Genomic DNA, 9,923 nt, shown 5'->3' with positions numbered 1-9,923 from the left:
AGTCAAAGCTTTCCTTAAGTTTGGGTCAGTCACAGTGGTCAGGTATTCTGCCACTGTGTACTCTCCGTTTAGGGCCAAATAGCATTCTGGTTTGCTCTGTTTTTTTGTTAATGCTTTCCAATGTGTCAAGTAGTTATATTTTTGTTTTCTCATGATTTGATTGCGTCTAATTGTGCTGCTGTCCTGGGGCTCTGTAGGGTGTATTTGTGTTTGTGAACAGAGCCCCAGACCAGCCCTCTGTAGAACAGAGCCCCAGGACCAGCTTGCTTTGGGGACTCTTCTCCAGGTTCATCTCTCTGTAGGTGATGGCTTTGTTATGGAAGGTTTGGGAATCGCTTCCTTTTAGGTGGTTGTAGAATTTAACGGATCTTTTCTGGATTTTAATAATTCAGTCAGGAAGCTTGGTAACAAATGGGTCTTCCAAATGGACAATGACCCCAAACATACTTCCAAAGTTGTGGCAAAATAGCTTAAGGACAACAAAGTCAAGGTATTGGAGTGGCCAAAGCCCTGACCTCAATCCTATAGAAAATATGTGGGCAGAACTGAAAAAAGTGTGTGCGAGCAAGGAGGCCTACAAACCTGACGCAATTACACCAGCTCTGTCAGGAGGAATGGGCCAAAATTCACCCAACTTATTATGGGAAGCTTGTGGAAGGCCACCCGAAACATTTGACCTAAGTTAAACAATTTAAAGGCAATGCTACCCAATACTAACTGAGTGTAAAACTTATGACCCACAGGGAATGTGATGACATTTCATTATTCTGACATTTCACTTTCTTAAAATAAAGTGGTGATCTTAACTAAAACAGGGATTTTTTTTACTGGAAAAAAAAACTGAGTTTAAAATGTATTTGGCTAAGGTGTATGTAAACTTCCGACTTCAACTGTAGGTGTAGGCCTTGGTTGGGGACAGAAGCACCAGATCATCAGCAAACAGTAGACATTTGACTTCAGATTCTAGTAGGGGTTGAGGCCGGGTGCTGCAGACTGTTCTAGTACCCTCGCCAATTCGTTGATAGATATATATATATATATATATATATAGGGTGTACGCTGGGAGTCGAGAAGCAAGTACAGGGAGTGACTTTAATAATTAAATAACACGAGGAACAAAACATGAAACACAAACAATAACGCCTGAGGAAAGAACCAAAAGGGAGTGACAGAAATAGGGAAGGTTAAAATCAGGCAGGTGAGGCCAGGTGAGTTTGATGAAACGCAGGTGTGCGTGACAATGAGCAGCTTGGTGACCTCGAGCACCCGGAGATGGGGAGTATACGTAAGTATGTTGAAGAGGGTGGGGCTCAAGATGCATCCCTGTCTCACTCCACGGCCCTGTGGAATTTTCTTTAATTTTTTTTAGTTGCCAATTTTAATTGCTCACTTGTTTGTCTACATGGATTTTATAATGTCGTATGTCCCCCCCCCCCCCACCACCCCCACCCCCACCCAAAAACAATTTCCATCCATTTGTATAGCATACCCTCAAGCCAAATTTTTTTGAAGTCAACAAAGCATGAGAGGACTTTGTTTTGTTGTTGTTTGTTTGTCAATTAGGGTGTGCAGGGTGAATACGTGGTCTGTCGTACGCTATGTTGTTTGTCAATTAGCGTGTGCAGGGTGAATACGTGGTCTGTCGTACGCTATGTTGTTTGTCAATTAGGGTGTGCAGGGTGAATACGTGGTCTGTCGTACGCTATGTTGTTTGTCAATTAGGGTGTGCAGGGTGAATACGTGGTCTGTCGTACGCTATGTTGTTTGTCAATTAGGGTGTGCAGGGTGAATACGTGGTCTGTCGTACGCTATGTTGTTTGTCAATTAGGGTGTGCAGGGTGAATACGTGGTCTGTCGTACGCTATGTTGTTTGTCAATCAGGGTGTTGTACGTGGTCTTCGTACGCTATGTTGTTTGTCAATCAGGGTGTGCAGGGTGAATACGTGGTCTGTCGTACGCTATGTTGTTTGTCAATCAGGGTGTGCAGGGTTACGTGGTCTGTGTACGCTATGTTGTTTGTCAATTAGGGTGTGCAGGGTGAATACGTGGTCTGTCGTACGCTATGTTGTTTGTCAATCAGGGTGTGCAGGGTGAATACGTGGTCTGTCGTACGCTATGTTGTTTGTCAATCATACGTGGTCTGTCGTACGCTATGTTGTTTGTCAATTAGGGTGTGCAGGGTGAATACGTGGTCTGTCGTACGCTATGTTGTTTGTCAATTAGGGTGTGCAGGGTGAATACGTGGTCTGTCGTACGCTATGTTGTTTGTCAATCAGGGTGTGCAGGGTGAATACGTGGTCTGTCGTACGCTATGTTGTTTGTCAATTAGGGTGTGCAGGGTGAATACGTGGTCTGTCGTACGCTATGTTGTTTGTCAATCAGGGTGTGCAGGGTGAATACGTGGTCTGTCGTACGCTATGTTGTTTGTCAATCAGGGTGTGCAGGGTGAATACGTGGTCTGTCGTACGCTATGTTGTTTGTCAATCAGGGTGTGCAGGGTGAATACGTGGTCTGTCGTACGCTATGTTGTTTGTCAATTAGGGTGTGCAGGGTGAATACGTGGTCTGTCGTACGCTATGTTGTTTGTCAATCAGGGTGTGCAGGGTGAATACGTGGTCTGTCGTACGCTATGTTGTTAAGGAGCCAATTTGACATTTGCTCAGGACACTTGTTTTCGCCGAGGAAACGTACGAGTCTGCTGTTAATGATACTGTAGAGGATTTTTTCCAGAGGTTACTGTTGACGCAGATTCCACTGTAATTGTTGGGGTCGAATTTGTCTCCACTTTTGTGGATTGGGGTGGATCAGTCCCTTGGTTCCAAATATTGGGGAAGATGCCAGAGTTGAGGATGATGGTAAAGAGTTTTAGTATAGCCTATTGGAATTTGTGGTCGGTATATTTCATCATTTCATTCAGGTTACCATCAACACCACAGGCCTTTTTGGGTTGGAAGGTTTGTATTTTGTCCTGTAGTTCATTCAATGTAATTGGAGAATCCAGTGGGTTCAGGTAGTGTTTAATGTAATTGGAGAATCCAGTGGGTTCTGGTAGTGTTTAATGTAATTGGAGAATCCAGTGGTTTCAGGTAGTGTTTAATATAATTGGAGAATCCAGTGGGTTCAGGTAGTGTTTAATGTAGTTTGAGAATCCAGTGGGTTCTGGTAGTGTTTAATGTAATTGGAGAATCCAGTGGTTTCAGGTAGTGTTTAATATCATTGGAGAATCCAGTGGGTTCAGGTAGTGTTTAATGTAGTTTGAGAATCCAGTGGGTTCAGGTAGTGTTTAATGTAATTGGAGAATCCAGTGGGTTCAGGCAGTGTTTAATGTAATTGGAGAATCCAGTGGGTTCAGGTAGTCCTTAATGTAATTGGAGAATCCAGTGGGTTCAGGCAGTGTTTATTGTAATTGGAGAATCCAGTGGGTTCAGGTAGTGTTTAATGTAATTGGAGAATCCAGTGGGTTCTGGTAGTCCTTAATGTAGTTGAAGAATCCAGTGGGTTCAGGCAGTGTTTAAAGTAATTGGAGAATCCAGTGGGTTCAGGTAGTGTTTAATAGCTGACTATAAGATTTGTAAATGATCATGTATCTGTATTAGCCGATTGTTCTGCGGTCTAAGGCACTCCATCTCAGTGCTAATGGCGTCACTACAGACCCTGGTTTGATTCCAGGCTTGTATCACAGCGGTCTAAGGCACTCCATCTCAGTGCTAAAGGCATCACTACAGACCCTGGTTCGATTCCAGGCTTGTATCACAGCGGTCTAAGGCACTCCATCTCAGTGCTAATGGCGTCACTACAGACCCTGGTTCGATTCCAGGCTTGTATCACAGCGGTCTAAGGCACTCCATCTCAGTGCTAAAGGCGTCACTACAGACCCTGGTTCGATTCCAGGCTTGTATCACAGCGGTCTAAGGCACTCCATCTCAGTGCTAATGGCGTCCCTACAGACCCTGGTTCGATTCCAGGCTTGTATCACAGCGGTCTAAGGCACTCCATCTCAGTGCTAATGGCGTCCCTACAGACCCTGGTTCGATTCCAGGCTTGTATCACAGCGGTCTAAGGCACTCCATCTCAGTGCTAATGGCGTTACTACAGACCCTGGTTCGATTCCAGGCTTGTATCACAGCGGTCTAAGGCACTCCATCTCAGTGCTAATGGCGTTACTACAGACCCTGGTTCGATTCCAGGCTTGTATCACAGTGGTCTAAGGCACTCCATCTCAGTGCTAAAGGCGTCACTACAGACCCTGGTTCGATTCCGGGCTTGTATCACAGCGGTCTAAGGCACTCCATCTCAGTGCTAGAGGCGTCACTACAGACCCTGGTTCGATTCCAGGCTTGTATCACAGCGGTCTAAGGCACTCCATCTCAGTGCTAAAGGCGTCACTACAGACCCTGGTTCGATTCCAGGCTTGTATCACAGCGGTCTAAGGCACTCCATCTCAGTGCTAAAGGCGTCACTACAGACCCTGGTTCGATTCCAGGCTTGTATCACAGCGGTCTATGGCACTCCATCTCAGTGCTAAAGGCATCACTACAGACCCTGGTTCGATTCCAGGCTTGTATCACAGCGGTCTAAGGCACTCCATCTCAGTGCTAATGGCGTCACTACAGACCCTGGTTCGATTCCAGGCTTGTATCACAGCGGTCTAAGGCACTCCATCTCAGTGCTAAAGGCGTCACTACAGACCCTGGTTCGATTCCAGGCTTGTATCACAGCGGTCTAAGGCACTCCATCTCAGTGCTAATGGCGTCCCTACAGACCCTGGTTCGATTCCAGGCTTGTATCACAGCGGTCTAAGGCACTCCATCTCAGTGCTAATGGCGTCCCTACAGACCCTGGTTCGATTCCAGGCTTGTATCACAGCGGTCTAAGGCACTCCATCTCAGTGCTAATGGCGTTACTACAGACCCTGGTTCGATTCCAGGCTTGTATCACAGCGGTCTAAGGCACTCCATCTCAGTGCTAATGGCGTTACTACAGACCCTGGTTCGATTCCAGGCTTGTATCACAGTGGTCTAAGGCACTCCATCTCAGTGCTAAAGGCGTCACTACAGACCCTGGTTCGATTCCGGGCTTGTATCACAGCGGTCTAAGGCACTCCATCTCAGTGCTAGAGGCGTCACTACAGACCCTGGTTCGATTCCAGGCTTGTATCACAGCGGTCTAAGGCACTCCATCTCAGTGCTAAAGGCGTCACTACAGACCCTGGTTCGATTCCAGGCTTGTATCACAGCGGTCTAAGGCACTCCATCTCAGTGCTAAAGGCGTCACTACAGACCCTGGTTCGATTCCAGGCTTGTATCACAGCGGTCTAAGGCACTCCATCTCAGTGCTAAAGGCGTCACTACAGACCCTGGTTTGATTCCAGGCTTGTATCACAACCCGGCCGCGTTGGCCCAGCGTCGTCCGGGTTAAGGTTTTGGCCGGGGTAGACCGTCATTGTAAATAAGAATTTGTCCTGAATGAACTGACTTGGCTAGTTAAATAAAGATTGAAATAAATAATAAATAAATAAAAAATAGAGCCAAAGAGATTGGAGAAGTGGTTTATCCATACATCTCCATTTTGGATAGATAATTATTTGTGTTGTTGTTTGTTTAGTGTTTTGCAATTTTCCCAGAAGTGGTTAGAGTCTATGGATTCTTCAATTACATTGAGCTGATTTCTGACATGCTGTTCCTTCTTTTTCCGTAGTATGTATTGTTGTTTTAGTGATTCACCATAGTGAAGGCGTAGACTCAGGTTTTCTGGGTCTCTATGTTTTTGGTTGGAAAAAGTTTCTTAATTTCTTTAGCATTCTCCATCAAACCATTTATTAATGTTGTTAGTTTTCTTCAGTTTTCTGCTAGAATGTTAGCTGCTAGACTGTTAGCTGATAGAATGTTAGCTGCTAGAATGTTAGCTGGTAGAATGTTAGCTGCTAGAATGTTAGCTGCTAGAATGTTAGCTGCTAGAATGTTAGCTGGTAGAATGTTAGCTGGTAGAATGTTAGCTGCTAGAATGTTAGCTGCTGGAATGTTAGCTGCTAGAATGTTAGCTGCCAGAATGTTAGCTGCCAGAATGTTAGCTGCTAGAATGTTAGCTGGTAGAATGTTAGCTGCTAGAATGTTAGCTGCTAGAATGTTAGCTGCTAGAATGTTAGCTGGTAGAATGTTAGCTGCTAGAATGTTAGCTGCTAGAATGTTAGCTGCTAGAATGTTAGCTGCCAGAATGTTAGCTGCTAGAATGTTAGCTGCTAGAATGTTAGCTGCTAGAATGTTAGCTGCTAGAATGTTAGCTGCTAGAATGTTAGCTGCTAGAATGTAAGCTGCTAGAATGTTAGCTGCTAGAATGTTAGCTGCTAGAATGTTAGCTGCTAGAATGTTAGCTGATCGTTTAAATACACCGTCCAGGCTTACATTACATCTTCACTGTTGCAGGGAAAACATTTAGTCCAGGCTTCCTACTGCTAAGTTTACACCTTCACTGTTGCAGGGGGAAACATTTAGTCCAGGCTTCCTACTGCTAAGTTTACATCTTTAACTGTTGTAGGGGAAACATTTAGTCCAGGCTTCCATTACATCTTCACTGTTGCAGGGGGAAACATTTAGTCCAGGCTTCCATTACATCTTCACTGTTGCAGGGGGAAACTTAAGTCGCTCTGGATAAGAGCGTCTGCTAAATGACTTAAATGTAAATGTAAATGGAAACATTTAGTCCAGGCTTCCTACTGCTAAGTTTACATCTTCACTGTTGCAGGGAAAACATTTAGTCCAGGCTTCCTACTGCTAAGTTTACATCTTCACTGTTGCAGGGGGAAACATTTAGTCCAGGCTTACATTACATCTTCACTGTTGCAGGGAAAACATTTAGTCCAGGCTTCCTACTGCTAAGTTTACATCTTCACTGTTGCATGCACCCATACGTAGAATGTATGCACACATGACTGTAAGTCGCTTTGGATAAAAGCGTCTGCTAAATGGCATATATTATTATTATTATTAAAACATTTAATTCAGGAAGTTGTCTAGGAGGGATTGGATCCTTTTGTTGACCAACATTTTTTGTGTATGTTTCTACCCTTCCTTCCTTCCTTCCTTCCTTCCTTCCTTCCTTCCTTCCTTCCTTCCTTCCTTCCTTCCTTCCTTCCTTCCTTCCTTCCTTCCTTCCTTCCTTCCTTCCTTCCTTCCTTCCTTCCTTCCTTCCTTCCTTCCTGCTAAAGCATCTCTTAATAGTGTGTAGGTTGAGTATTGCTCTGTTCAAGTAGACTGTGATTTTGCTGTGGTCTGATAGGGGTGTCAGTGGACTGACTGTGGTCTGATAGGGGTGTCAGTGGACTGACTGTGGTCTGATAGGGGTGTCAGTGGACTGACTGTGGTCTGATAGGGGTGTCAGTGGACTGACTGTGGTCTGATAGGGGTGTCAGTGGGCTGACTGTGGTCTGATAGGGGTGTCAGTGGACTGACTGTGGTCTGATAGGGGTGTCAGTGGACTGACTGTGGTCTGATAGGGGTGTCAGTGGACTGACTGTGGTCTGATAGGGGTGTCAGTGGACTGACTGTGGTCTGATAGGGGTGTCAGTGGGCTGACTGTGAACTCTGAGAGACTCTGGGTTGAGGTCAGTGGGCTGACTGAACGCTCTGAGAGACTCTGGGTTGAGGTCAGTGGACTGACTGTGAACTCTGAGAGACTCTGGGTTGAGGTCTGAGAGACTCTGGGTTGAGGTCAGTGGACTGACTGAACGCTCTGAGAGACTCTGGGTTGAGGTCTGAGAGACTCTGGGTTGAGGTCAGTGGACTGACTGTGAACTCTCTGAGAGACTCTGGGTTGAGGTCTGAGAGACTCTGGGTTGAGGTCAGTGGACTGACTGTGAAGGCTCTGAGAGACTCTGGGTTGAGGTCAGTGGACTGACTGTGAACTCTCTGAGAGACTCTGGGTTGAGGTCAGTGGGCTGACTGTGAACGCTCTGAGAGACTCTGGGTTGAGGTCTGTGGACTGACTGTGAACGCTCTGAGAGACTCTGGGTTGAGGTCAGTGATAAAGTAGTCTACAGTACTACTGCCTAGAGATGAGCAATAGGTGAACCTACCGTAGGAGTCCCCTCCAAGCCTACCATTGACTATGTACATAAACACCAGCGTGAGACAGATCTGCTGGAGTTGTGACCTGTTTTGTTGGTTATGCCCCCTCTCTACTTCTGCCCCCCCTCTCTCCTTCTGCCCCCCTCTCTCCTTCTGCCCCCCTCTCCTTCTGCCCCCCTCTCTCTCCTTCTGCCCCCTCTCTCTCTCCCTTCTTCTGCCCCCCTCTCTCTCCTTCTGCCCCCCTCTCTCTCTCTCCTTCTGCCCCCCTCTCTCTCTCTCCTTCTGCCCCCTCTCTCTCTCTCCTTCTGCCCCCTCTCTCTCTCTCCTTCTGCCCCCCTCTCTCTCTCTCTCTCCTTCTGCCCCCTCTCTCTCTCTCTCTCCTTCTGCCCCCCTCTCTCTCTCTCTCTCCTTCTGCCCCCCTCTCTCTCCTTCTGCCCCCTCTCTCTCTCTCTCTCCTTCTGCCCCCTCTCTCCCTCTCTCTCCTTCTGCCCCCCTCTCTCTCCTTCTGCCCCCCTCTCTCTCCTTCTGCCCCCTCTCTCTCTCCCTTCTTCTGCCCCCCTCTCTCTCTCCTTCTGCCCCCCCCCTCTCTCTCTCTCCTTCTGCCCCCCCTCTCTCTCTCTCTCCTTCTGCCCCCTCTCTCTCTCTCTCTCCTTCTGCCCCCCCTCTCTCTCCTTCTGCCCCCCCTCTCTCTCCTTCTGCACCCTCCTTCTACCCCCCGCTCTCTCTCCTTCTGCCCCCCTCTCTCTCCTTCTGCCCCCCTCTCTCTCCTTCTGCCCCCCCTCTCTCTCATTCTGCACCCTCCTTCTGCCCCCCCGCTCTCTCTCCTTCTGCCCCCCCTCTCTCTCCTTCTGCCCCCCCTCTCTCTCCTTCTGCCCCCCCCCCTCTCTCTCCTTTCCCCCCTCCCTCTCCTTCTGCCCCCCTCTCTCTCCTTCTGCCCCCCCTCCCTCTCCTTCTGCCCCCCTCCCTCTCCTTCTGCCCCCCTCCCTCTCCTTCTTCCCCCCTCCCTCTCCTTCTGCTCTCTGTCACAGACAGATTGTGTTAGGACAGATTGTGTTAGGACAGATTGTGTTAGGACAGATTGTGTTAGAGCAGATTGTGTTAGGACAGATTGTGTTAGGACAGATTGTGTTAGGACAGATTGTGTTAGGACAGATTGTGTTAGGACAGATTGTGTTAGAGCAGATTGTGTTAGGACAGATTGTGTTAGGACAGATTGTGTTAGAGCAGATTGTGTTAGGACAGATTGTGTTAGAGCAGATTGTGTTAGAGCAGATTGTGTTAGGACAGATTGTGTTAGAGCAGATTGTGTTAGAGCAGATTGTGTTAGGACAGATTGTGTTAGGACAGATTGTGTTAGAGCATTTATTGTGTTAGGGCAGATTGTGTTACAGACAGACAGACCTACAGGACAGATTCTCTGTTAAACAAAAGACAGACAGACAGACAGACAGACAGACAGACAGACAGACAGACAGACAGACAGACAGACAGACAGACAGACAGACAGACAGACAGACAGACAGACAGACAGACAGACAGACAGACAGACAGACAGACAGACAGACAGACAGACAGACAGACAGACAGACAGACAGACAGACAGACAGACAGACAGACAGACAGACAGACAGACAGACAGACAGACAGACAGACAGACAGACAGACAGACAGACAGACAGACAGACAGACAGACAGACAGATTCTCTGTTAAACGACAGACAGACAGGACAGACTCATAGACCCACACAACAATACACACACAGACACAGGGGCGTCGGCAGGGTATTTGTGAACCCTGGAGAGGAAGCACACTCCCAACAGACTGCTAGAGACAACACAGAGAACCCCCGCCCAAACACA

The sequence above is a fragment of the Oncorhynchus gorbuscha genome, unplaced genomic scaffold, assembly GCF_021184085.1.
Source record: "Oncorhynchus gorbuscha isolate QuinsamMale2020 ecotype Even-year unplaced genomic scaffold, OgorEven_v1.0 Un_scaffold_370, whole genome shotgun sequence".
NCBI lineage: Eukaryota > Metazoa > Chordata > Actinopteri > Salmoniformes > Salmonidae > Oncorhynchus > Oncorhynchus gorbuscha.
Note: the sequence above shows the minus strand (reverse complement) of the source record.